Source organism: Leguminivora glycinivorella, chromosome 16, assembly GCF_023078275.1.
Source record: "Leguminivora glycinivorella isolate SPB_JAAS2020 chromosome 16, LegGlyc_1.1, whole genome shotgun sequence".
Taxonomy (NCBI): Eukaryota; Metazoa; Arthropoda; class Insecta; order Lepidoptera; family Tortricidae; genus Leguminivora; species Leguminivora glycinivorella.
In genome coordinates, this window is record NC_062986.1 from 10,861,422 (window position 1) to 10,888,694 (window position 27,273).

Consider the following 27,273-nt stretch of genomic DNA (forward strand, 5'->3'; position numbering starts at 1 on the left):
ATGGCATTACACCTTTGGGGTATACGCTCAGCTAGATGGCGCTAATATTAATATTTGACAATTTAACGCATATCAAGCTAACAATATGGCCCAAATTGTCAAAACTGAGGTTCAAAAGTTTTAAGCCTGTGTCAAGAGATGGCAGTGATTACACATTTTACTTAGACAGTAACTCTCTATAATACTCGATCCTCTTTGGTAATACCTACCTTGTAAGTAGGTCTTAAGTACTTTATTTACATAAAGATATTTACATAATTAATATAAGAAACTAAGACTAAAGTTACAAGCTAGCTAATTTCTAAAATAGGCCCGCAACATTGTACCAAGGATACTGGCGACATTTCCTCGCTGTATCGCAATGCTGAGACGTTGTGCGAGGAAGTCGCCAGCTCTTCGGTCACCAGTTACCTCAACCAGACGCTTCGCGATTTCTGTGAAAAACTTGTTCGCGCTGGGACCCCATGGACCTAAAGTTTCTACGCCAAAAGGTACAAAAAGGTACTCTTGAAAGTAATTGCCATCCTGAAAACTTTTTTTTAAATATACAGTGTATATGTCTAATACGGGCGAATTTCTTAATGGTAGTTAGATATAGGACATAACTGACATAAGAAATGCAGTTAGAAACTTTTACCTACTTAACAAATTTATTCATACAATTTAATTCTACCCTATTGACAGTTACTTTAAAAAACACATGCCGCGCATGTAATGTCATCGCAACCATGTTTACAATAAATTGCAACTAAAAAAAAATCCAAAAATTAACTTGTAGAGTAACTTAGAAATACCTAATTAATGATAACGCTAAGTAATTCTATGCCTGGTTCACCCACAGTATACATTATAGATACATTTGTACAGTTCGCGTTAATAAATGTCAAAGATATTATTTGATTCGCTGCTTTTAATGCCGACTGTACTTACCTAATACCTACCTCTCCGAAATACATATTGCCAAATGGCTAATAAATACCACTGAATTGCGTATTTATTTGGCAAAAGTTATGGCCCATGATAAAACACTGCAGAATGGCTTTATAGCTGAATCAATACAACGGGAAATGGAAAAGTGACATTGGAAATTGAGTATACAGTGCAAATAGATGGGCATCTTTCGCTTCGCTTATTTTTAGATTTTCATTATTACAAGGTTTACAATAAGTTTACAAGATATTTATGATACATAATACCTACTACTGATGTGCCGACGGAAAGATTCCAAAATTCTGAAACTTTCACATAGGAAAACTTCGGAAACTTTCCATACTTTGTATGGACAATTGTATGGATGGAATCTTTCCATTTCATAAATTTAAATTCCCTTTATTTTTCGTGAAAGTTTCGTGAATTTTTCAAGAAATTTAAGATTTTTTTGGAAAGTTTCCGCAACTTACACATCACTACATAATACATACAGATACATAGGTACATACATTCATGCCTGCATTCCCTAAAGGAGGTTGTAGAGTCCATGAAACTACACAAGTTTCAGTGCCCGGGTTGAAAAAACCCAAAATCAGCTTTGGCCACTTTTCAGGGGACAAGTTTAGTCGTGTAAGTATTCAATTCAATTCAATTCAAAATATCTTTATTCATGTAGGCCTAGTTACAAGCTCTTATGAATAGTTCATTACATATATATTATGATCTTAATCTAACCTAATTATCAGAGCAATTTATTGTTGTAAATTATTGTTCATAATAATATTGAGTCTATAATATACAATTTCATATAAAAATAATCGTTAAACAAAAAATATATAATTAGGTATATGTATATATAAAAATACATGTCTAGAATATTTCTAGGAAAAATCCAATGTCCAAAAAAATACAATATTAATTTCATCAACAATAATAATAATAATAAACGTAAAAATAAGAAACCATTTCGAATAACAATTAATCCCACGTTGTTTTATCATTCATGTAGTCTTGTGTTGTATAATAAGCTTTGGAAATGAGTACACGCTTTACATGATTCTTAAATTTATTAATTGACAAGTCAGTAATATGATTCGGAAGTTTATTATAAAATCGAACACAATTACCCATGAATGATTTTTTAATTTTACAGAGCCGTGTGAAGGGCACCGCGAGTTTATGTTTATTTCTAGTATTTATATTATGTACATCACAGTTTTTCTTAAAATTACAAATGTTTTTATGTACATACATAATATTCTCATAAATATATTGACAATGCACTGTCATTATATTGATGTCCTTAAATTTATCTCTAAGTGAGTCTCTATGGTTCATTTTATATATTGCTCGAATAGCCCTCTTCTGCAGAATAAATATGGTATTTATCTCTGAAGCACTGCCCCAAAGTAAAATACCATATGACATAATGCTGTGAAAGTAACTAAAATAAACTAATCGAGCTGTTTTCACGTCTGTTAACTGACGGATCTTGCTCACTGCAAAAGCTGCAGAACTAAGTCTATTCGAGAGGTTAACAATATGGGGACCCCACTGAAGTTTAGAATCTAAAGTTATACCAAGAAAAACTGTACTATCTACCAGTTCTAATTCCTCATCCTTCACAACGACACTTGTTTGCTCATTCCTTACGTTACTATTAGTGACAAACTTAATACATTTAGTCTTTTTTTCATTTAATAATAAATTATTAGCATTGAACCAGTTCACTACTTTAGAGATAGCATTGTTTACATCACTGTGAGCTTGTTGCTGTCGTTTGAGTTTGAAAATAAGTGAGGTGTCGTCTGCAAACAATACTATATCATGGTGGGTCTTTACAAGGAATGGCAAGTCATTTATGTAGATAAGGAACAGGAAAGGCCCCAATATTGATCCCTGTGGTACACCCATAGAGACCAATGACCCAGTTGATCTCTGTCCATTGACATCTACCCTTTGTATTCTACCATTTAAGTAGGACTTGAGTAAATCTAGTGCTGATCCTCTGACTCCATAATAATGTAGTTTCCTGATCAATGTTTCATGACAAACACAGTCGAAGGCCTTAGATAAATCACAAAAGATACCTAAAGCATCTTGTGACTCCTCCCAGGCATCGAAAATATGCTTAATTAGCTCAACACCAGCATCGGTTGTCGAGCGACCCCGTGTGAAGCCAAATTGCTTATTATGCATTAAATTATTAACGTTAAAATGTCGTACTAATTGAGAAAGAACTAATTTTTCAAATATTTTACTGAAAGTTGGCAGCACAGATATTGGTCTAAAGTTAGTGGGGTCAGAGTGGCTGCCGGATTTAAATAAAGGAGTTATTTTGCTATGTTTCATTAGATCAGGAAACTCGCCGCAGTCAACACTGTTGTTGAATAAGGTAATGGCGCCTATTAACGTGGTACTTCAGGAAGATTTCAAAAGATTCCAAAAAATTAGGGGTATCAAAGCTCGTTAACGACCACAAATATTTTTTTTATGGAAGAGTATTTATTGAACTATTAGTTTTGAAGAGTTTTTGGATCATTTTAGTTTATTATATGGCATAAAATAATTATTGAAGCCAGCATACCTAAATTTTCTATTACCGTGGTAATGAACAGGCTGCGGTTCTATTAACGCGAATTGAGATTTCATTACCGAGGGTATGAATGACAGTGTTTTTCTGCCATCGGTAAATAGAAACCCATCTCAAAATTCGGAGCTTAATACCGACGGTTGAATATACAAATTATGACAAATACATATACCTATACTATTTTCCTTTATGAATACCCACAGAAGACTCAGTTTCATCTAAGAAATCTGTACTTACGGTACTCTAAATGTCATATTTTGATACAAGACTAATATGTCGCTCGGTAATAGATACTTCTTTAGGAACCTATTACCGACCCAAACAAATATTGCATGGATCGGTAATAGATTCTTATACATTCCATTACCGAGGGTTATCCGATCGTACCATCGGTGATAGGCATAAATTGGAGTATAATAAAATCTAATTCCGACCAATAAAAACAATGTCATACAGATGTATTTTCATTACAAATCAAAATAAAATATTGCAACTTTATATTAAAACCAAGTTTACATAACTGGTAAGTAAACATCAGACTTTATCTCAATGTTTAAAAAAATTGACAAATTAACGGTTTTCATAGAAACTACGAAATCAGTAATGAAGTTTTTGCTAAAAATTAAGGTTTTGTAGAATATTTTTCATACCACGTAAATAGTTCTTTGATAGCGTGAATAGATCAAGATTGAAACTACTGTAAGACATTATATAACTGATCACATATACTTAAAATAAAGCATAAAGAACTAATATCACTACTTTAACCATTACTGTGGTATACCACAGTAATAGAATCTACTCACGAAATGGCGCCTTTCACCGCTGTCTTTTAATTTCCACTTTAAACACATTTCCAGGCTAAACAATACGTAAAAAGTACTCAGAAGTCATGTAGAAAACTATAAACAATATTTTAAAATGCATAACTTTCACCTATTTACCACAATTATTACGTAAACTACTAAATGAGATTGGAGTTCACTTAGGTTTAGCGTCACGCGTCAGTATGACACAAGCTCTTCTTGCGGCCCCGTGGCAAAAACTGTCAAATAGCGAGTGTCTTCTTTCATTCACACTCTCTAGCGCCTATATGTGCGTTAGTCAACTAAACAGGCTTCCTTTGTGTGAGTAACTTTATTTAGGAAATTGGTCGGTTTGCCTATAAAATGCGTATTTGCAAATGCGGCGGTAATGGACGTCGATTTCGATACCCGCGTTGATAGCCGCCGTTACCTTATAACTGCTAAGTCAGGCGCTACAACCTCAACTAAGGATTTTACGGCATGGACGGAGACCCCCCAGAGGTCACTAGTTTTTTTGACATTAATTGATTTAAATGCCTTTACTATATCTGAGGTACAAACATGTTCAAAATAAAGGTCTCTACAACACTCAGGAACGTTTTCCTCTAATAATGTGACGGCAGATAAGGGTGATGAATTTAAATCCTTAGTTGTGAATGCTGGTATCTCGGTGAAAAATTTTTCGAACTCTGTTGCTACTTCAAAATTGGAATCTATAATTTTGTTATCAATATTCAGTTTAATATCTTTTACTGCGTGTTTCGAGCGACCAGTTTCCACATTAATTACTTTCCACGTTGCTTTAATAATGTCAGAGCTATTTTTTATTTTATTACTAAGATAATTTCGCTTAGCGATATGACAATCTATCTTGAACTTCTTCGAATATTGCTTAACATGTTCTTTAAATTCATCACTCGTATTAAACCGCCGTTCTTCATACAAGGCATACAATGCACGTCTTCGTTGATGTAACTCTGCAGTAGCCCACTCACTAAAAACTGATGCACCACTAACTACGACCGATTTTGAAGTAAATATTGCATTATAATGTTGCAGAAAAGTGTGAAAGAATGAATTATACATACTATTAGGACTCATATCGGAAGACAGGGAGGGTAGCGCCTGAACCAAACTTTGCTTCATTCGTTCCACGCGGTCGGAGGTTACTGGTACAAAAGTTATTTGTTTTCTCAAAGTATTTTTCCTTAATGTCTCAAATACTATCAATTGGCCTAAATGGTCTGATTCTAAGTTGCTAATTACATCTTTAGTAGTAGGAAAAATATCAGTGAAAATATTATCTATACAGGTGGCACTAGTGGCAGTCACTCTAGTAGGCTCCGCTTTCACTGCTGGTTGGCTTTATGAGCTTTATCATTCATGGTCATGAGCGTGTATCGTTTTCATCCCACTTCAATCCGTCGTAGGCAATCCACACAATAACTAATATGACATATCTACAACCGTCCTATGAATGCTTGTTGGAGATTATTTTTTGACAATTGCCGCACTTTTAAGGTCTCTTGAAGGAGATTCAATTTGGCTACTTTTATTTGAGAAATGTAAGCGTTATACATCTCAATTTATCAAAGAAAGGTAGAGTTCATTTGAGGTCACGGTACGGGCTACGGTAATTACAGGAAATCGCGCACGACCCGAAGGACCTAAATGCGGTTAAAATTCGTAGCACTTGAGCCAAACCCCGTATGCAGTTGGTGTGTTTAGAGAGTAAACATGAGCTGTGCCAGTCGCTATGCCAGTGTCTGGTTCAGTTTTTTTGTTAAAATTTGCCAGCCTGAAAACGAATTTCAATGGTTTTAAGTATTATTTTCAAATCAACAGTTGATTATTAAGTCTTGATTCCATTAACGTTACAACCAAAACGAAACGTATCGTTTGAAAATAGTACGTATTTTATGCAACCGGTATTTAAAAGAGGTGAACAAAGGCGAGCGACGTGGGGCCTGGGTAACAATTTAAGGCGAAGACGGATAGCGAAATGCCGAAAACAGAATTGTTAATAAAGACGCCACGAGTATTTTTTGACTTAAGGTCAGTGTGGAGAAGACCGTCTACCCAGAAAGACCGTCTACTGAATATAACTTTTGTATTTACATATCTATCACTTCTTACACCTCCGAAGGTATACCAGTTTTTCATCCTTAACCCATTGGTCTTCAATAGATATCCCTAGGACGAACACTAGTTAACAAAAAACTTGATTCGTGTTTCGAACTCGACCATCGAGTTCAACAAGGTCTTTCTAACGCGAGCGAAGCCGCGAGAAAAAGCTAGTATTGTAATAAAATAAACTAAATTTTTAACTTCTGATTAGCAGAAACGTCTGCAATCGATGCCACTAGGCTTAGAATAAATTTAAAAGTGGAAAATGTCTGCCTTGGGTGAGACTTGAACTCACGGCCTCTGGATTGATACTCCAGCGCTCTGCCAACTGAGCCACCAAGACTTCAACCAAGCCAGCGAAATTTTCCACTACTAAGGTCAATGGGACCCGTAGCGACATCTACCGTAAGAGTGTTAAACTTCTTAAACGGCTACGTCAGAAGTTAAAAATTTAGCATGGTTAGCGCATCGTAACTGGTGAATTTCCAATATGACTTAGAACTCCGGTTGCCGTATATGCATACAGATTGGTTCCATTTTTCTCAGAACCCAGTTCTGATGATGGAATCCTGGAGAAATCGAGGGAACTCCTCAAATCTGAAAGGCATACATATGGTGGTTTTTGTGTTTTTAAAGGAACAGCATGCATTTACGTACGGAACAGTGACATTTGGTGCAGTGGAACTCCTGATGATGGTCAGAATGGAACTCCTCAAATCTGAACGGCACACTTATAGTGACTTTGGTATTTTTATAAGAACAGCATGCACTTACGTCCAGAACAGTGACATTTGGTGCAGTGGAATTGCTCATGATGGTCAGAACGGAACTCCTCAAATCTGAACGGCACACTTATAGTGACTTTGGTATTTTTATAAGAACAGCATGCACTTACGTCCAGAACAGTGACATTTGGTGCAGTGGAACTGCTGATGAAGAGTGAGCCGCCCCTGGTTAGAGTTCCGTTCTGATAATCATTCTCATCTGTAAGTACTTTAGAATCATCCAAATTTCAAAATTGGTTCAGAAATGACGGAGATATCGAATAACAAACATTAAAAATATACAGACGAATTGATAACATAATCCAACATTTGAAAGTATTTATCACCAGAACCCCAAAGGAAGGCGGTTTTTTTTCTTAAAAAATATTTTCAGTCATATTGGTTAGTAAATAAGAAAGCCCCAGATCACACGTTTGTTGACTTCGGCTCCGTCTTGGCCGAAAATTACATATGATCTGAGACATTTATTTTCTTACTTTACATGCTTACGTAATCTAGCTATGATCTCTATTAGTTCCCTTTAAAGGCTTAGGTAAGTCGTAATGTATCGTTTGTCCACATTTTCGTTAGTCATACATAATTCGGTTTTCACCACACCAACTGGTAAAGGCTTTCTTTGCTATTCGAAAACAGATAGCAAAATTGCATTTTATCCACAAGGGGGCAAAGTAATTTCATACAAATTTTAACTCGATGTCTTAATCTGGCTGCTAGATTTTACCTATAAAATTTATAAAATTTATGATTCAAAATCATCATTTAATGAATCATTTAATGATGATTTTGAATCATAAATATTGAATAAATTGACGGATTTGATTTATTTTGATGTTTTATAGTCAGTATTTTGTTCGTGTTGGTGTGGTGAAAAATTTTGTGTTTCACTCGGTGGCAAAGTTTGTTTAACCTTCGTGCCTTGATACCCTCGCAACGCTCAAGATTCCACTTTTTGAACCACTCGCTACGCTCGCGGTTCAATATAGGTTTAGGTTTAGGTTTAAAGACATTTATTCCCATTTAAGATATACATCACTTCCATGAGAACATTGTTGTTACATAAATACATCATGCATTTAACTAGGTTATTGTCACCGTAATTGTTAAGTAGGTAGGTAGACAACACATACCTGCATTAAGACAAGAAAAAAATACTTATGATAAACAATAATTTTCAATAACATGCAAAAAATAATACCAATACAAGTACTAATTAGCAATTTTTTGACATTTAGAATTTGTTCTAGAAGTTTCTAGACTAGTATTTATACAATTTGACATTTTATTGAATTAATTCAATGTAGTTTTAAAACTTTCGCTTGCTCAGGATTAATATTGGAATCTTTCGCTTGCTCAGGTATCAATATTGGCACGTGCAGTTAAACAACTACTTTGCCCCCTTGTAAAACAATAGTTATTTGTTATACAAGGGGGCAAAGTTGTATTTTAACGCCGAGTGTGGAATTAACACACGAGAAGTAAAATACATTTGCACCCGAGTGTAACACAAAACTTTTCCCCTCACTATAGCGAGGAAACTACAACGCAAAAAATGCGTTTATCACTGCTTCCAGTAGTTCCACAGGTGGTAAATCATCTTTATTACTAGATTCACCTACTTTTATCAACTTTAAAGCAGTTAATTTGACTTTATTCAAGGTCAAATGACTTTACCCACTAGTGGATAAAATTCGTTTTTACCGGCTGGTATTAAAGGACAAAACACGTGTTTTCGAGCTAGTGAGGGGAAAATAACTATTTTCTCTGAAACGAATATTAACTTTTGTCTTAAAACAAACCTAATCTATTATAACCTATCTAGTCTATCTATAATAGATGACCTTAATGAAAGCACTGCAAACGTGACGGGTTAAGAATTTCACCACCCCCTTTCTTCCCGTGGGTGTCGTAGAAGTCGACTGTGGGATATGGGTTAAATTGTGGCGTAGGCGAGAGGCTGGCAACCTGTCACTGCAATGTCACAATTTGGATTTCTTTCAAACTCAAGACTGGCACTGAAACAGTAGTTCATGTGCTCTGCCTACCCCTTTATGGGCTACAGGCGTGATTATATGTATGTACCTATATTTAATTAAATTTTCTATTTTTTAAGGTATGTTTAAATGTTTTATCTGTGTAAGATTGTGCATACAACTAGTAAATGTATATAATCTACTATTCCTATCTTGTTAAATTACTTATGCATAAGTATACCTTATGGTGGTTATCCTACTTGACCAATGCTTATAAGGGCATCGTGTGCAATTAAAAAAGCTTTGTCACATTTAAAACGTTTTTCACAAAATGAAATCCCATAAACAATTCTACTCGGTCCTTCTAAATTGAAGTAAATGTAAATTGAACCGTGCCTGGAATAGCAATCTGTGCGTGAGGCGAATGTCGTTTGCCCGAGCCGTCAATAGTCAACACCTGTAGGCCTAGCACATGATGGCCGCGGGAGTATGTCACCGCGAGATAGATGACACGTCTTTGTCTAATTGTATTAATGACATAAGGACAGGTAGTCTATCTCGCGGCGACATACTCTCGCGGCCATCATGTGCTAGGCCTGCTGTTGAGTTGAGCGCTGTAACTATAGCTATTGTAGGTAGGCTGTGTTCACCTTCATTCATTCTCATCGTCATCTTATTTCAATCTGTTGGACAGATATCAAAAATTACGTACGTGTATGTGCCTACATATATCGAAAAGTGAAACACAGAAAATAACCTAACCTCAAAATTAAAATTTTGAAAAAACCCCCGACATAGTGGACCGATTTTCATGAAACATGGCTAAGAACACTCCCGACTAACTCAGCTTTGAAACAAAAAAAAACTAAATCCAAATCGGTTCAACCGTTCGGGAGCTACGATGCCACAGGCAGACACACACACACACACACACACACACACACACACACACACACACACACAGACAGATAGACAGACATAAAGACAGACAGACAGACACGTCAAACTTATAACACCCCGTCGTTTTTGCGTCGGGGATCAATAACCTATCTATACACCGTGTTTCACTTAACACTAAAAACCTGAAAACAGTTTGTTCAGAATCGAGAGTAGAATCGATTGAGCTATATCTTGATGGGGGTAATATTTTTATTTAAATTAGTATTATTAATTATTTTTTACGTGCCCATTCTATTGTACTCGTAATACAACATTGTGTATATCGCATTGCTAGAGGTTGTTTACCTTTTTTCAGTATTTAGGGATATTAATACTGGCCGGTTACTTGGACGATTATTTTTTCCGCTACTAGTTTGACGTTGTTTGTCAGTTTAATCTTAATGTTTATCATAAGTCATAACAAATTGAACTCGTACCTAATTACAACCTTGTCATTTTGAATATTCAGTTTATTTGCTTACTGCGATTACCTGTCCAATTTGAAGTTTACTGTGACAAAGCTTTAAAGTGTTTTACAGTGACATCTTAGCTGTCTATTGGTAAACCTTATGTCGTTGCAGTAACGTACACAAATAAATAGTGTTATGGTTTATGATGGTAGTTAGCAATTATTTTATTGAGTGTAGAGCTAAAAGTCAAGTAGAACTGTACAGAAAATTAAAAATTCAATTAAAAAAAAAGTAACGATCAGATTAAAAGATGAATACTCTAGATGAGTTTAAAAAAATAAAAATCAGTTGGGGTGTCTGAGGTTTTGAGTGATACCGGAAACACCGTGTAGATATAATTTTTAAGAAAAAAAAAACCGTCGCCTTTCGGGTTCTGGTGAAAGCTACTTGCGAATGTTGGATTATGTAGAAATGTGTAAGTATTTTTTAAAACTGCTTTTAATGATTTAATTATTAGATGGCAACACAAATGAATATACGTATAACGTTAAGGTTTGAGGAGTTTCCTCAATTCCTCATGAATCCGATTATACTATAAGAAATCGAGTTAAGGTTTGAGGAGTTTCCTCAATTCCTCATGAATCCGATTATACTATAAGAAATCGAAGCTTGACAAACTTTGACTTGAAAACTCAATATGCTTAACAAACATAACTAAATAAACGTTACTGTTATGAACTTAAATGCATGCTTTTCTTACAAAAATACCAAAGTCACTATGAGTGTGCCGTTCAGATTTAAGGAGTACGGTTCTGACTATCATCAGCAGTTCCACTGCACCAAATGTCACTGTTCTGGACGTAAGTGCATGCTGTTCTTATAAAAATACCAAAGTCACTATAAGCGTGCCGTTCAGATTTGAGGAGTTCGGCTCTGACCATCATCAGCAGTTCCACTGTACCAAATTTCACTGTTCTAGACGTAAGCGCATGCTGTTCTTATAAAAGTGGCAAAGTCACTATAAGCGTGCCGTTCAGATTTGAGGAGTTTGGTTCTGGCCATCATCAGCAGTTCCACTACACCAAATGTCACTGTTCTGGACGAAAGTGCATGCTGTTCTTATAAAAATACCAAAGTCACTATAAGCGTGCCGTTCAGATTTGAGGAGTTCGGTTGTGACCATCATCAGCAATTCGACTGCACCAAATGTCACTGTTCTTGACGAAAGTGCATGCTGTTCTTATAAAAATACCAAAGTCACTATAAGCGTGCCGTTCAGATTTGAAGAGTTCCGTTCTGGCCACCATCAGCAGTTCCACTGCACCAAATGTCACTGTTCCGTACCTAAATGCGTGCTGTTCCTTTAAAAACACAAAAATCACCATATGTATGCCTTTCAGATTCGAGGAGTTCCCTCGATTTCTCCAGGATCCCATCATCAGAACTGGGTTCTGAGAAAAATGGGACCAATCTGTATCATATACATTCAATAAAAAAAAAAATTTCAAAATCGGTCCAGTAACGACGGAGATATCGAGGAACAAACATAAAAAAAAAAAAAAACATACAGACGACTTGATAACCGTCCTTCTTGAGAGATATGAGGCGACGGTTAAAAATGTGTCTACAATAGTGATTTGCCGTTCCCGACATTTTTCCGAGAACAGAGAAATCTATCGGAAACGTTCTCGAAAATTTCCGGATACGTTATCTGAGGGTAAAACCTGTACAAATGGAATTAGTATATATAATAGAGCTTAATATGTAAATACTTTCCAAGAAAATTGATCTTTATTTAATTACAGAAGTTTGAGCCATAAACGAGTTAACAAAATGAACATTTTTAGGTATCTTAGGTACGATGATTCTGGCTTCTTTGTTTGTTGACCGTAATGTAAACACAATATGCAGCAATTCTAAAGTGTTTATAAGTTGTAACATGCATAATATAATAACCTAAGTGAGGCATATACTTTATTCTCCAATTTGAGGTACCGCATGGAGTCATGCATGGTTCATATTGTTTTGGAAACTAGTTGAACTCTTCTTTTGTTTTTATTTGCTCCTGAAGTAGCTGAATTGAACTTTTGTTTACAGCCAGCTTTCAGCAGAAAAGTATAATTTCCGGTATTTAAAAACCGCTCCATTTTACCGAAAAATGGTTCTCGTCTATTGAAACGCGAGTCTTCGTATTTTTCATTGAACGTAAAATAAGAATAGCCTCATTAATTCGGGAAGCCGTGAGTTCCGGCTTTTGATGTTTAGTGACGGTTCTGCGTCTGTCGGAAATATGGAAGAGTAGATACAAACAAATAATAACTCGGTACGCAGTAAAAGTAGGAGTCAAATAAATGATTAAGGATTCCATAAATATTCGTATTTGGTATTCGGGCGAATAGTAACTTAAGAATAAAGAAAAATAAAAAAGACAATGGGACTGGTAAAAGTAATTAAAAGCTTGTAAAAATTATGAAACTATAAGGGTTCCTAACTACGGAACCCTAAAAAGACAATGGGACTGGTAAAAGTAATTAAAAGCTTGTAAAAATTATGAAAATAGAAAAAAAAAGAGAAATTTCTGTATATATTTAGGCCATGTCATTATTTAAGGGCATTTTATAGACTACAATTGTATAAACTAGAAATTTCACTGGGGTTTCATTAAATACCGTTTTTTATAGACACAAATAGCACGCGAGTTTCGGTACGGTGAACGCAGGCACATTTCAAACATCCACATATAATTATTTTTTTAATGTTTATTATTTTAATCAATGCTGATTTAGACACTTAAAGAAAACTTACAAGAAGAAAATTAAGTTACCTAATGATTATAAACTGAAATACCCACGACGGATATTCAAATCAAAAAATATTTAATAAAATAATTCGATTTGTTACCTACATCGTTACCTAATTATTAGTTATATAAGCATTCATTAGCAGAAACTCACGTTTGCTCTCGTCAAACCGGGAATTATACACGGTACTCGTGAGCATTGCGAGAGATGTTAACAGCATATTCCTGATTGCATTTTAAGAATAAGATGATATTTTTTTTCTAGATTTCGCTAGTTTCAGAGTTATTACCAATAAAATTGAAAAAAAAAATCTTATTGTTACTCAGTACTAAAGGCTTTTTTAACGACGTTGATTCCATTATGGAGAATAGTGTTACTATCATCATCGACAGATGTCAAAAAGTGAGAAGTAAAAGCTGAAAGCGGTGAGGTTTTTAGAAAAAAAAAAGTTTAAAACTCATTTTAAGTGCCAGTGTTATAAATAACATTTACTTTTTATGTAAAAATACTTGCTATACCCTTTTCAGGGTCCATATAATATATACCTATTGTAAAATTATATGGTATGCAAATAAAGAACTATTGAACTATTGAACCATTAAAAAATATTTAAAAAATATAAAAAAAAACAATTTCCTCATTTGTATTTAATCTTTTTTCTTCCTTTTGACCTCAGATAATCTCTCGGAATGCTCACGAGCACCGTGTATTAAACTTATGCCTGTTTCCCCACACCACAATCGAACATTAGACGAAACGTGATGCATCATAGGTAGGTAGTACACTTGTACTATTATATATTCTGTGGTAGTACTAAGTCCCGTTTTCACGATTTCTTGTTAAATCAAGTGGTTGTGGAACCAATCGATATTAAATCACTGTTTTGATGTATTCCAGAGTGATTGAACAAATACTTAGTCGTTAAAACGAATTGATGTTTACCTGTTTTATATATTTGAACAGTTTCAGTTTGTCATTAGAGGAATAAAATTGGCATTAAAGGCTCGAGAGTTGTTTAATTAAAACCGCAATTGTTCTAGATAGCTGTATTTATTTTACATTTGAATAATTTACAGTTATGCTGAGTGGATTAAACTGAGGTTTTATAGATACCTTTGAAAATAATAGTTCGACTGGCGAAATGAAAAAGTTGAAACCTTCCTTCGTCATAAATCAGAATTTTATGTATGCGGAAAAAATATGTTTTTTAGGGTTCCGTACCTCAAAAAGGAAAAACGGAACCCTTATAGGATCACTCGTGTATCTGTCTGTTCGTCTATCACAGCCGATTTACTTGAAATTTGGCACACATATGTAAACCTGTGACTCAAAGACGGACATGTAATTTAAATTAAGAAAATCCCCCCCCCCCTTATCTCCGAAACTACTTAGCGCAAAATTTTCAAAAAAATACACGAGATAGTTTTCAATCTATAAATTACAGGAAAACCTATTAGAAATCTACAGTAAAGCGTAAGTCGGACTTAAAAGAAAAAATTCAAATTACGAATTTCTCTTACTGCCGCTGCAAGGAGTTACCAAATCTCTTGAAATTGTGCGAGTGCATTTGAATATTACATATAAACTCATTTCTGTTTCGTTTTGTTCAAAATGTCGATTATTCGCAAAAATGACTTAAGTTCCTACTAAGGAGGCGCTTAAAAGCCCTTCTTGTAGTGTACGGAACCCTTGAAACGCGAGTACCTACAACTCGCACTTGGCCGGTTTTATTTATTTGAGTTTTTTTTATAGACATCATTACACAGTATTCATAGACATCATTACATAGTATTAAAGAAACTCATTTCCCATGAATGCCCTTACCCCGATTCGAACCCAGGACTATTGGCTTAGCAGGCATGGTCACTAACAACTATTATAAACAAGACCGGACGTTGTCAATCATATCGGTTTGTATATGAAATGAAATGAAATGGAATTATATCTTACTAGCTTTTTCCCGCGGCTTCGCTCGCGTTAGAAAGAGACAAAAAGTAGCCTATGTCACTCTCCATCCCTTCAACTATCTCCACTTAAAAAATCACGTCAACTCGTCGCTCCGTTTTGCCTTGAAAGACGGACAAACAAACAGAGACACACACTTTCCCATTTATAATATTAGTATAGATTCTGTTTATAACGTTTCAGTATTCAGAAACTTGATTTCAAGACAGAATTATTGAGCTGCAGAGCGAGCGAGATGAGCTGAATATATTAAAATCAAAATTAGGTACTTATTAAAATTGATTCCAAAGTTCACAAAAGGATTTGTATTTTATTACGAGCGATTGTGGAAGATAAAATACACAGTATGTATAATAGTAGCGGATGAAACATCTCACCAAAAGTGTTTGAAATCCTGAATACCATTTCTAAATAGAAATGTAGCGGTCAGAAATACGACACACCTCGTTTCGCCAGTGGTTACAGAATGGTATAGTTACTTGTGAAGCGTTGTTTGACAAGCTACTTTTGATTATGACTGTACGAACTATTTATTGGAATGTGCTTTTTATATAAGTATGAAATGAAAATGAAAATGAAAATGAAAATGAAATATTTATTTTTCAAGTAGGCATATTACAATGCGCATATGAACGTCAAATAAAGCTACGCCGGCTCTAACCCTACGCCTCAGCCTCGAGAAGATTTCAGTCCCCCCTCAGTTGGGAGGGGGGTATCCACTATGGGACCGGCAAGAAACTCGGCGGGCAACTTCTTTTCAAAACATTACATCTTATAACTAACATGCATTAAATAACAAGATACAATTTAACATGCAAAAGTATTCATCAAAGAATATGAACAGACTAGGTACTCTATGGAAATTAATTTCAATAAATTATATTATTGCTTAATAATACGTCGTTCTTCTTCAGAGAAAACATGTCAAATTGTCACAGAAGAAAAAGATAATATGAATCTCAATATCATTAAATATGTAATTTACCTACACAACATAAAATATAAAATATTTGATGTGCTTTCTTATCTGAACTGTGTCCTCTATACATAATACAATTATTTTAATTGCTATTCGTTTTTTGTAGTTTCTGGTTCGGGCCATGCATGTTTGTCTGTCAAATAGTCCTCGACTCTGTAATCAGCCTTTAACATCAATGATTTTTTTAAGTAGTTCTTAAGAGCTGGGAGGGGTAATCTCAAAGCAGTGTCAGGTAACTTATTATAAAAATGAATGCATTGCCCAACAAATGACTTCTGTACTTTACGGACACGAAACTTCTTTATGGCAAGCTTATTTTTGTTTCTAGTGTTATAATTATGGATATCAGAATTCTTAGTGAAACAGTCTAAATTCTTAACAACATAAATTATACTATCATAAATGTATTGGGAAGCTACAGTTAAGATATTAATTTCTTTGAAGAGTTCTCTTACTGATTCACGTGTTCCTAAGTTGTAAATAGAACGAATGGCTCTCTTTTGTAATACAAAGATAGTCTGTATGTCAGCTGCTTTGCCCCAAACCAGAATACCGTATGACATTACACTGTGAAAATAACTATGATACACTAGGCGAGCTGTCTCAACATTAGTCAGTTGCCTGATTCTCCTAACGGCGTATGCGGCTGAACTTAATTTGCTTGCTAGTTTCCTTATATGAGGACTCCATTGTAGATTTTTGTCCAATGTTAAGCCAAGGAACAGTGTTGTATCTACCATCTCTAAGCATTCATCATTCAAAAGTATTTTTGTATCGATTGGTTTAACATTCGGCAGAGAGAATTGAATACATTTGGTTTTCTTAGAATTAAGAAGTAAATTGTTGACAGTAAACCACTGCAGTACATCAGCTAACGTGCTATTAATTACATTGTAATCCGTAGATTTTCGGTCAACATTAAAAAGCAGTGATGTATCATCAGCAAAAAGTACTATTTCACAAAAGTTTTTTACTATACATGGCAAATCATTTATATAAACCAAAAACAGGAATGGACCTAAAATTGAGCCTTGTGGCACTCCTAATTGGACAACAGTCCCGCTAGAGCGAGTTTTCTTAACAACTACTGTTTGTGTTCTATTGCTAAGGTAAGAAGACATAAAGTTTAGGGCATTTATAGACAAACCATAGTGTTCTAATTTCAAAATGAGCGTTCCATGATCCACACAATCAAAGGCTTTTGAAAGATCACAAAATATGCCAATTGCATCACAAGAATTTTCCCAAATATTATATATATGTTTAATGAGTACCGAAGCAGCATCGGTCGTGGAACGGCCCCTTGTGAAACCGAACTGTTTGCTTGTAAGTAATCTATGTCTGTTGAAGTGTCCCAGTAGATCATTTAACATTAGCTTCTCAAAGACTTTACTTAGAACAGGAAGTATTGATATGGGACGGAAATTGGTTATATCACTCGAATCACCCGATTTAAAAAGCGGTATGACTTTGCTACATTTCATAAGATCTGGAAAGGTGCCTTGTGAAATTGAAATATTATATATTACGGCCAAGTAAGGTGCTATTATATCTATGACATGACTAATTACTTTAACTGATGTTCCCCATAAGTCTTCCGTTTTCTTTAAATTGAGTGACTTGAATGTTTTAACAATATTTACAGAGTCTACTTGACTAAATTCAAATGAATTATTACATTTCTTAACATTAGCACAAAGTAATGAATGGGCTAATAATAACCATCGTACTATTTGTTAATTCAATGTTGACTTGAAATATTTAATACCAGCTTCTTTATTTATAACACAACATTTACAATTAGTGAATGTGGTAATCGTAGAATATAATATACTTAATTCACAAATATATGAAAACATAATATATATATATACTATATATATATATATATATATATATATATATATATATAATATTATAAATGGGAAAGTGTGTGTGTCTGTTTGTTTGTCTGTCTTTCACGGCAAAACGGAGCGACGAATCGACGTGATTTTTTAGGTGGCGATAGTTGAAGGGACGGTGAGTGACATAGGCTACTTTTTGTCTCTTTCTAACGCGAGCGAAGCCGCGGGCAAAAGCTAGTTTACCATAAATCCAAGTGCCTACCTTACAAACGCCTAGCGTGAATATTCAAACCTTTTTCCCATTGAACCGCTTGGCTATCAAAGCAAATCGAATGGAAAACATATTATCCAGCTCGTTATTATCCCTTCCGTTCCGGACTTATTTTTAAAATCAAAGCCTTTCTCATTCTGGCAGCATATTGACTTTGCCTCGGGTGGAGAAAATATACCTAGAGTTGAACTTGGTCTAGTGCCAAAACTAATACGAGCATTTATATGAATTATATATTGCGCCTAGATACAAAGATGTAAGGTAAACGCAGCTATTAACGCCCCATCGAAAATCGGAAGGTATTACCGATCTATTTTATTAATTCGATATACTGCGGTTGCCAGAAATATTGCAGTAGTGGGTAGATGATCTTCTGCAAGCAAAGTTTCTTGAGTATCGAGTACATTTTCATTACTTTGAGGGGTACTTCGATAAAAGGATAATTTACTCTAATAAAGGCCCAAGTGGCGAGATCGTAGATCATCTCATACTTCTCATAGTAACGCTTATGCTTTCAAAGTGCTTTAAGCTTATGTGACATATCTTGTTCAGACATTTATTTGAAAAATTGAGCACTGTGATTTACTTTTTAATACAAAATGTATTTACCTTTTTATGAACTTTTAATTTTATATGAGAATGTATAAGAAAAAAGTTATTTACTACCGTAAAACATGAAATTAAAACAAGACGGTGATAGCTTCACCGTTTCTAGTTGTAGCAGCTATCAACGACCCGGGAGTCGGCAATAACATCAACGTTATGTTTAGTTTTTCTTTCTTTTATATTATTATATCATAATTCAAGAGAAGTGTTTTTATGGATTTGTACAAATCCAAACAGGCTAATCTTATGAAAGAATGATTAACGACCTACACTTTGTTATCTAATTTTCTTTTTCTGATGTCGTAAAGTTGACGAAAGATCTAATATTTTCGAAGCAACTATGTTGAAAACACCAAAGTTTAATGATAAGTTTTTACTATTTAAAACCACGTATATGTGCTTCCTATTTAAAATGTAAGAAAATAACAAACGGTTTTATAAATGGAAGGCCAATAAAATAAATAAAACATATTTTTTGAATAAGTCGGTAATAGATTTTCAGTCCGCACTTAGACATTTTATTACCGACTCATAGGAATCGCTAACAACAGCCACATGAATGTATTGCGGATCATTTATATTCATACCATTAAAAATATACGATCAATCAGTTTTTCCTAAAAATACGGACTTAAATAGTTGATGCGAAGTACAATATTACAAAAAAAGAAATAGCACTCTAGGTATACAACTACAATGTATTATTAAGTATTGAATATAATAATTTATACGTAAGCAAATATTTTAATTTATATTAGTTTGTTTTGATGATTTCATATACTAGATTTTTTGTGCAGCTTACTGAAATTATTACATGGGAGATATATTAAAGTGTTTTAGTTGCTGTTTCACTTACCCACCCTTACAGTATTTTGTAAACGTGAAAAATAAGCTATTTATCCATAGGTAGGTATAACAGATATATAATTGGGTTATTATGCCACCTACAGCTACACAGGTAAGTATATACGACTTATACTGAGCACAAACACCTGTCCTTTCTCTCGTTCGTTAATAGCCTCACGTCCATTATTATGGGGCGGTAATAGTAACAATCGACTCTTGAACTTTAATAATAATTTAAAGTATGTTTTTTACATCTAAGGGCCAGTTGCATCAACCACATTTGACAGACACATCATCGTCACTCAGCAGATGTCTATGGAACTTCCCATACAATAAAATTTAACCATCGCTTTAACGGCGATAGACGGTTTGATGCAACCGGCCCTAAATCTATGATTGAAGCACAGGTCACTTAATACTCGTATTTATCTTTTATAAACATTCAGTTAGCATATAAAATTAAAAAAAACAATATTTTGGGGCAATCTGTATACTTAAAAATAAGGGTTGATTGAAAAATTGCCTTAAGGGGGGCGTTAATAGCTGCGTTTACCTTAATATACCTAACTTAGGGCCACTTGCACCAACGAAAATGGAGGGTTAACCCGAGGGTTAATCCACCATTTTATATGGAATTTGACAGTTGACAGCCCACTAACCATGAGTTGTACCACTAACCACTTAACTCAGGGCGATAGTGCTCTTTATTAATACTGTGCTCAGGGTTAGTGTGCTGTCAACTGTCAAATTCCATATAAAATGGTGGGTAAACCATCCATTTTCGTGGCTGCAAATGCCCCTTGATAGTATTAAAATTATTCTGTCCTACCACGCACAATATCGGAGTTGATAATAATTTATTTCGTACAAAGTATTGGAATAGTTCATTTTAACCTTACTCGTAATAGAAGTCAGGCAATTAAACTTGTCATATCTAAAGTACCTAAAAAATAGAAAACTACTGTTGGACGTAAAGGTGTAGTCAGCCAGCTAGCAAGAATAAGATCATAATATAATTATGCACAAGTAATGTAAATATTTACATATTTAATGCAAATGCATTATTCAGTCGTTTTAGTATAAAGTCAAAATATAATCAAACATTTATGTAGGGAGGCATCAAAAGACTAGGCGTCCCTTTGTCAGAAATGGGTAAGGTAAAACATAAGTAATTCAGATCTTAAGTTATGACGAAGAAGAGAGAGTCAGTACAAAATTTACTAGCTACTTAGCTAGTATTTATTTAAATGTTTTCTCAAACTTCTTAGAAATAAAATCTACAAAATACACACATAAAGCACTGGTCCCACCGCGAGCTAGTAAACTATGAGCTATTTATCAACTATAAAAAAACCGGCCAAGAGCGTGTCGGGCCACGCTCAGTGTAGGGTTCCGTAGTTTTCCGTATTTTTCTCAAAAACTACTGAACCTATCAAGTTCAAAACAATTTTCCTAGAAAGTCCTTATAAAGTTCACTTTTGTGATTTTTTTCATATTTTTTAAACACATGGTTCAAAAGTTAGAGGGGGGGGGACGCACTTTTTTTTCCTTTAGGAGCGATTATTTCCAAAAATATTAATATTATCAAAAAACGATATTAGTAAACCCTTATTCATTTTTAAATACCTATCCAAAAATATATCACACGTTGGGGTTGGAACGAAAAAAAATATCAGCCCCCACTTTACATGTAGGGGGGGTACCCTAATAAAACATTTTTTTCCATTTTTTATTTTTGCACTTTGTTGGCGTGATTGATATACATATTGGTACCAAATTTCAGCTTTCTAGTGCTAACGGTTACTGAGATTATCCGCGGACGGACGGACGGACGGACGGACGGACAGACAGACATGGCGAAACTATAAGGGTTCCTAGTTGACTACGGAACCCTAAAAACGAACAGAAGATAATCACACCCGCGTAAATAAAAGAGACACGGCGATGTTGATGATGTGTCATTTGTTCGTTTTTATAGCCGATAGCTCATAGCTTACTAGCTCGCGGTGGGACCAGTGCTTAAGGGGTTGAATTGAAAGAAAATGAAATTGTGACATTGCAGTGACAGGTTGCCAGCCTCTTGCCTATGCCACAGTTGACTTCTACGATTCCAGCAGGGGCGGCTCACTCAGCGATTCTATCGCCGCGCTACAAGTACATGCTGGCGGCCGCGAGTTCGCGGCCTAATCAGGGGTGACGCGCGTGCTCACAGAACCCACTTTCGATTGTTACTTTAGGTCGCGAGTTTTTTTTAAGGCTTGTAATGCGATGTCCGCGTGTGGAATGGCTAATAATGATTAGTTAAATATACATTATGAATAAAATGGCACAATCTTACGAGTACAGAGATCTACTATTGATTAAGCCCCACAGAAAAGTTCAATAAGGCTTGTGTGTTGGGACTTAAACAAAAATATTATATAAATACTGTATTATACCTTGAAAGTAGCCAAGACTTGAATATAATTGTATAACATTTTATCTGAGTATTAATTCGTTTTAATCTATAGGCAACCCTATAGTCCGACGCTGCGCACGTGCGGCTGGTTTCTTTGTTTAAATTTTGTAGGCATTTAAAAAGGCGGCATTTCGTGAACATCAAAGCAGTGGGCCTTCTGTACTTGTACTATTATATATTCTGTGATTCCAGAAGAAAGGGCGTGGTGAAAAAATCTTCTTATACCGATTTGGGTGCGCTTTAGGTTCAGTTTCAGCTTATTCGTGGAATTTCCCAACAACAATAGTAACACATGTTTATTTTATGTGTAAGTATATGTTATGGTTTGTACTTGAGTTTATAGTTATACTCAAGTGGGATAGTCGGGCGATTCTTTTCTCTGCGGTCCTGACCACCAGCGCTGTTGGCATCCTAGGTTAGGTTTTTAGGGTTCCGTAGTCAACTAGGAACCCTTATAGTTTCGCCATGTCTGTCTGTCCGTCCGTCCGTCCGTCCGTCCGTCCGTCCGTCCGTCCGCGAATAATCTTAGTAACCGTTAGCACTAGAAAGCTGAAATTTGGTACCAATATGTATATCAATCACGCCAATAAAGTGCAAAAATAAAAAATGGAAAAAAATGTTTTATTAGGGTACCCCCCCTACATGTAAACTGGGGGCTGATATTTTTTTTCATTCCAACCCCAACGTGTGATATATTGTTGGATAGGTATTGAAAAATGAATAAGGGTTTGCTAAGATTGTTTTTTGATAATAATAATATTTTCGGAAATAATCGCTCCGAAAGGAAAAAAAAGTGCGTCCCCCCCCTCTAACTTTTGAACCATATGTTTAAAAAATATGAAAAAAATCACAAAAGTAGAACTTTATAAATACTTTCTAGGAAAATTGTTTTGAACTTGATAGGTTCAGTACTTTTTGAGAAAAATACGGAAAACTACGGAACCCTACACTGAGCGTGGCCCGACACGCTCTTGGCCGGTTTTTTGGCAGGGTTTCGGGCACTCGGTTGTGTGTTATTCCATATGGATGTATGTACTTATAGGAATAAATAAATTAGTAGTAGTAAAACACTTTATTGTACCAGAAAATAATACAACTAACAAAAAAAAAAAGTTTATCACTAGTACAAAGGCGAACTTATCCCTTTAAGGGATCTCTTCCAGTTAACCTTTGAGCAATTGAAGGAGAATTGGAGATGGTAGGCATACAGTACAAACGGCGCAAAGTACGCCAATGGTAGCGCCATCTCTCTTTGCTAGCTTGTAAACTCCTGAGTTGATTCAGCTAGGAGGTCGAAACATACTGTCTGAGCCTTCGGAAATGTCATATACTTGGAATTTTCGACCGTTACCTTCGTGTTCGTGACCCGGAGGCCGAGCGGTTTAGGTATCCGTCCGGTAAACGGAGGACGCTGGTTCGATTCCAGCTCGGGACACTTGGAGGCCTAGGTCACTTTTTAGGGTTCCGTAGTCAACTAGAAACCCTTATAGTTTCGCCATGTCTGTCTGCCCGTCCGTCCGTCCGTCCGTCCGTCCGTCCGTCCGTCCGTCCGTCCGTCCGTCCGTCCGTCCGCGGATAATCTCAGTAACCGTTAGCACTAGAAAGCTGAAATTTGGTACCAATATGTATATCAATCACGCCAACAAAGTGCAAAAATAAAAAATGGAAAAAATGATTTATTAGGGTACTCCCCCTACATGTAAAGTGGGGACTGATTTTTTTTTCATTCCAACCCCAACGTGTGATATATTGTTGGATAGGTATTTAAAAATTAATAAGGGTTTACTAAGATTGTTTTTTGATAATATTAATATTTTCGGAAATAATCGATCCTAAAGGAAAAAAAAGTGCGTCCCCGTCCCCCCTCTAACTTTTGAACCATATGTTTAAAAAATAAGAAAAAAATCCCAAAAGTAGAACTTTATAAAGACTTTCTAGGAAAATTGTTTTGAACTTGATAGGTTTAGTAGTTTTTGAGAAAAATACGGAAAACTACGGAACCCTACACTGAGCGTGGCCCGACACGCTCTTGGCCGGTTTTTTACAATGTGTTTATTTATACACCGTGTTTTTTTTAATTCCGTTAACTTCGGTATATAGTTAGGTCCATTATAGGAAACAAAATAGCATAGTTCATTTTTTTATTCGTATTTTTCTAAATACATATACATCAATTGGTGTTGAGAAACGGGCTTTCTGGTGAACCAGAATATTACAACCTTACATATCTAAGGTTTAACATGCATGTTTGCAGAAATGTAAATCCCAATGAAATACAGTTTATTATATTCGTCATTCATATTGTATGACATAACACATAACCACTCAAATCCTGTCACAGATACTAATTGACCAGTACGCAGAATAATCAAAACATATCTATCTTTTAGGTCAATTATTTGCCATTCATTAGCAATTATAAAGCCGACCCATATCCGTGACCATCCCTGATTGAAATATAATACCTAGCTCGAAGTATAATGGTTTAATTAATACCTTCAGTGATTTGGTATAAAGCTTACGCAAAGCTAGCTAATCATTTGCAAGTAAAACCTGAAAATATAGTTCCTGCTTCCAGTAGTTCCACAGGTGGTAAATCATCTTTATTACTAGATTCACTTACTTTTATCAATTTTAAAGCAGTTAATTTGGCTTTATTCAAGGTCAAATTACTTTACCCACTAGTGGATAAAATGCGTTTTTACCCGCTGGTGTTCACACAATCTTACAATTAGGTTATTTTTTTACAAAAAAATACTGTTTTCGAAAACAATAATACGAGTAACATAATGTATCAAATATGTATTAGTGTATGAACTATTTTTTTTTCTTAATTTTCTTAGATCCTTGGGGAACCTGGAAGTGGTTAAAAAACTTTAAAACTTAAATCTGAAAGAAGGTTTTGTTAAAAAAATATTTTTGCGGCAATTACTTATATACCTATTAGAAAAATATGATTACAGTTTCCCGACATTTTGTATTTGAGTTTCGGAGTCCAATTGCAAAATGAGTGTCTCAATTCTCAATCATTCCATATCGATGAACACGGGTTTGTAGTGAAGAGTATACTCATAGTCTCATAGCAAGCATCCGTCCAATTACTTAATGGAACCTAGTTGGCAGTGCTGCTGGAATGCGATTTGTAATTTACCTAGAATTGATAGGCTATTTCTAATTTTCAAAGAAACTCGTATTTAGTATGTTTTTTCATCGCAGTTGCAGTCAGGCCGCATTTTGTAAATAATTATCGTGAAATATACTGTGGTTAAAGTTTAAAACTTGTAAAATGATCTAGAATTTTTTGGTCGATTCAGGTTTTATTTTCAAAGTGGTGAATGAAATTTTCTTGTCTCGAATGTGGTCTCTTGCTTACAATCGAGCCTGGGACGGATATCTCAGCTAAAAGCAAACGTCGACATGGTGCGGCATTTGGCGAGCGCTACGTTTGATGTCACGCACAGTCTGAAACGAAGATCATACAATAAAAATTAAAGGCATACTAAAACTACCTAATTCTAATTCAGCGACTACTACGGAATCTTGCTCCTTTATACTCACAGGATTTTAAACAAACTGAAGACAAAGGATGAATACACGTCTCGAAGAAGGATTGCAACTTGGACATCTGAGTACTTAGCCAAGTGCACATACGCTTACGATAATATAACGTCGGAGCCAGACTGCGTTTCAATCGGCGTCTAGCGTCAACGATAGTCATTTCGGCTAGGCCGGCTAAAGAATTCGAATCGGACGTGCATTTCGCTCGTGCATGCTTGACACGAATGACGTTCTGATTTCGGAGAATTGGCTTGTATTTCAACGATAATTTCACAACATACCTGAACAGTGTTCTCGAATTTTACGATATTTGCTCTAAAGTGTGATTGATTTGCTTTCATCCTAGGTTTACTTACACTACAACAGCTTTTATATACTAATGGTAACTTTATTTAAGTCTTTATTATGTCGTAGTGATGGTTCACTAATGTCTTGCAGAAACTTTTTTCGCATATTTGTGAGGGAAAACGTCCCATATTGTCGATTGCTATAAAGCCGCTTTGTGAGTTTATTCATTATAAAGATACAAGTAAATCTCGCCTTAATGGTAACCGACAAAGTGGGACGTTTTACTAAACACACTCACATTTTTGATTCGTATAATAATTCTTGGCAGAAGTCACTTAGATGGCAGTTATTTTTATTTTTAATATAAATATGCAGTTTTATTTAAGCTCGTTTAAGCTCATCTAGCTCATACCTACAAAAGTATGGAATTTGAGAGCGGGAAAGCGTAAGCTTTGGATCATCTTAGGCGGCAGGCCCCGTAGCCGAATGGCATTTCTACGACGCGAAACGAAAACGAAACGCCGCGAAAGGTAGTCTGGCTCGTCGCGCCAATCCGCAAGAGCGATAGAGATAGATATCTACGAGGGTTTTGTTTCGTGAGCGTTTGTGCATTCGGCTACGCACGCTGTACCTACTGTAGGTACCTTAACTACTTTCGTTCACAACACAAAACAGATTCCAAAGGGAAATGACCCTAAGGATAATATGTAGGATCTGATTGAAAGTCTTTTTATGAAGTAGTCTGTGCCAGAATAGATCTATCATGCAAAGTGAGCCGACTGCGTGTATCCGACGTGGCAGTTACCCGCGTGATGGATGTCCCGTTTATGTAATCCTTACTTTACACTAAGTAACTACTACTGACGCGAGTAGGTACGCTAATTGAGTACTTGAATCAACTCGAGACAGAATGCAGATAGCTGAAAGAGAATTTCGAAGCTATCTTGACTTGCATGACGCACCGAGACAGACAAGACGTTGTCACTTTATTTTATTTAAGTATGATCTTAACGTACCTACGCGCCGTAGCCGATAATTAAATTTTGACCGTGAACCATTTGTAACGTCATTTTGTTAGTTGAACAAATGACATATTT

The 27,273-nt window shown here is 35.4% G+C and overlaps 1 non-coding gene across 1 annotated transcript; it reads right to left on the reverse strand.

Moving 5' to 3' along the window:
• Positions 1 to 6,726: 6,726 nt before the first annotated feature.
• On the reverse strand, positions 6,727 to 6,799 carry Trnad-auc. The gene has a single exon. It is a non-coding gene; the product is annotated as a tRNA-Asp (tRNA).
• Between the last annotated feature and the right edge of the window lie 20,474 nt (positions 6,800 to 27,273).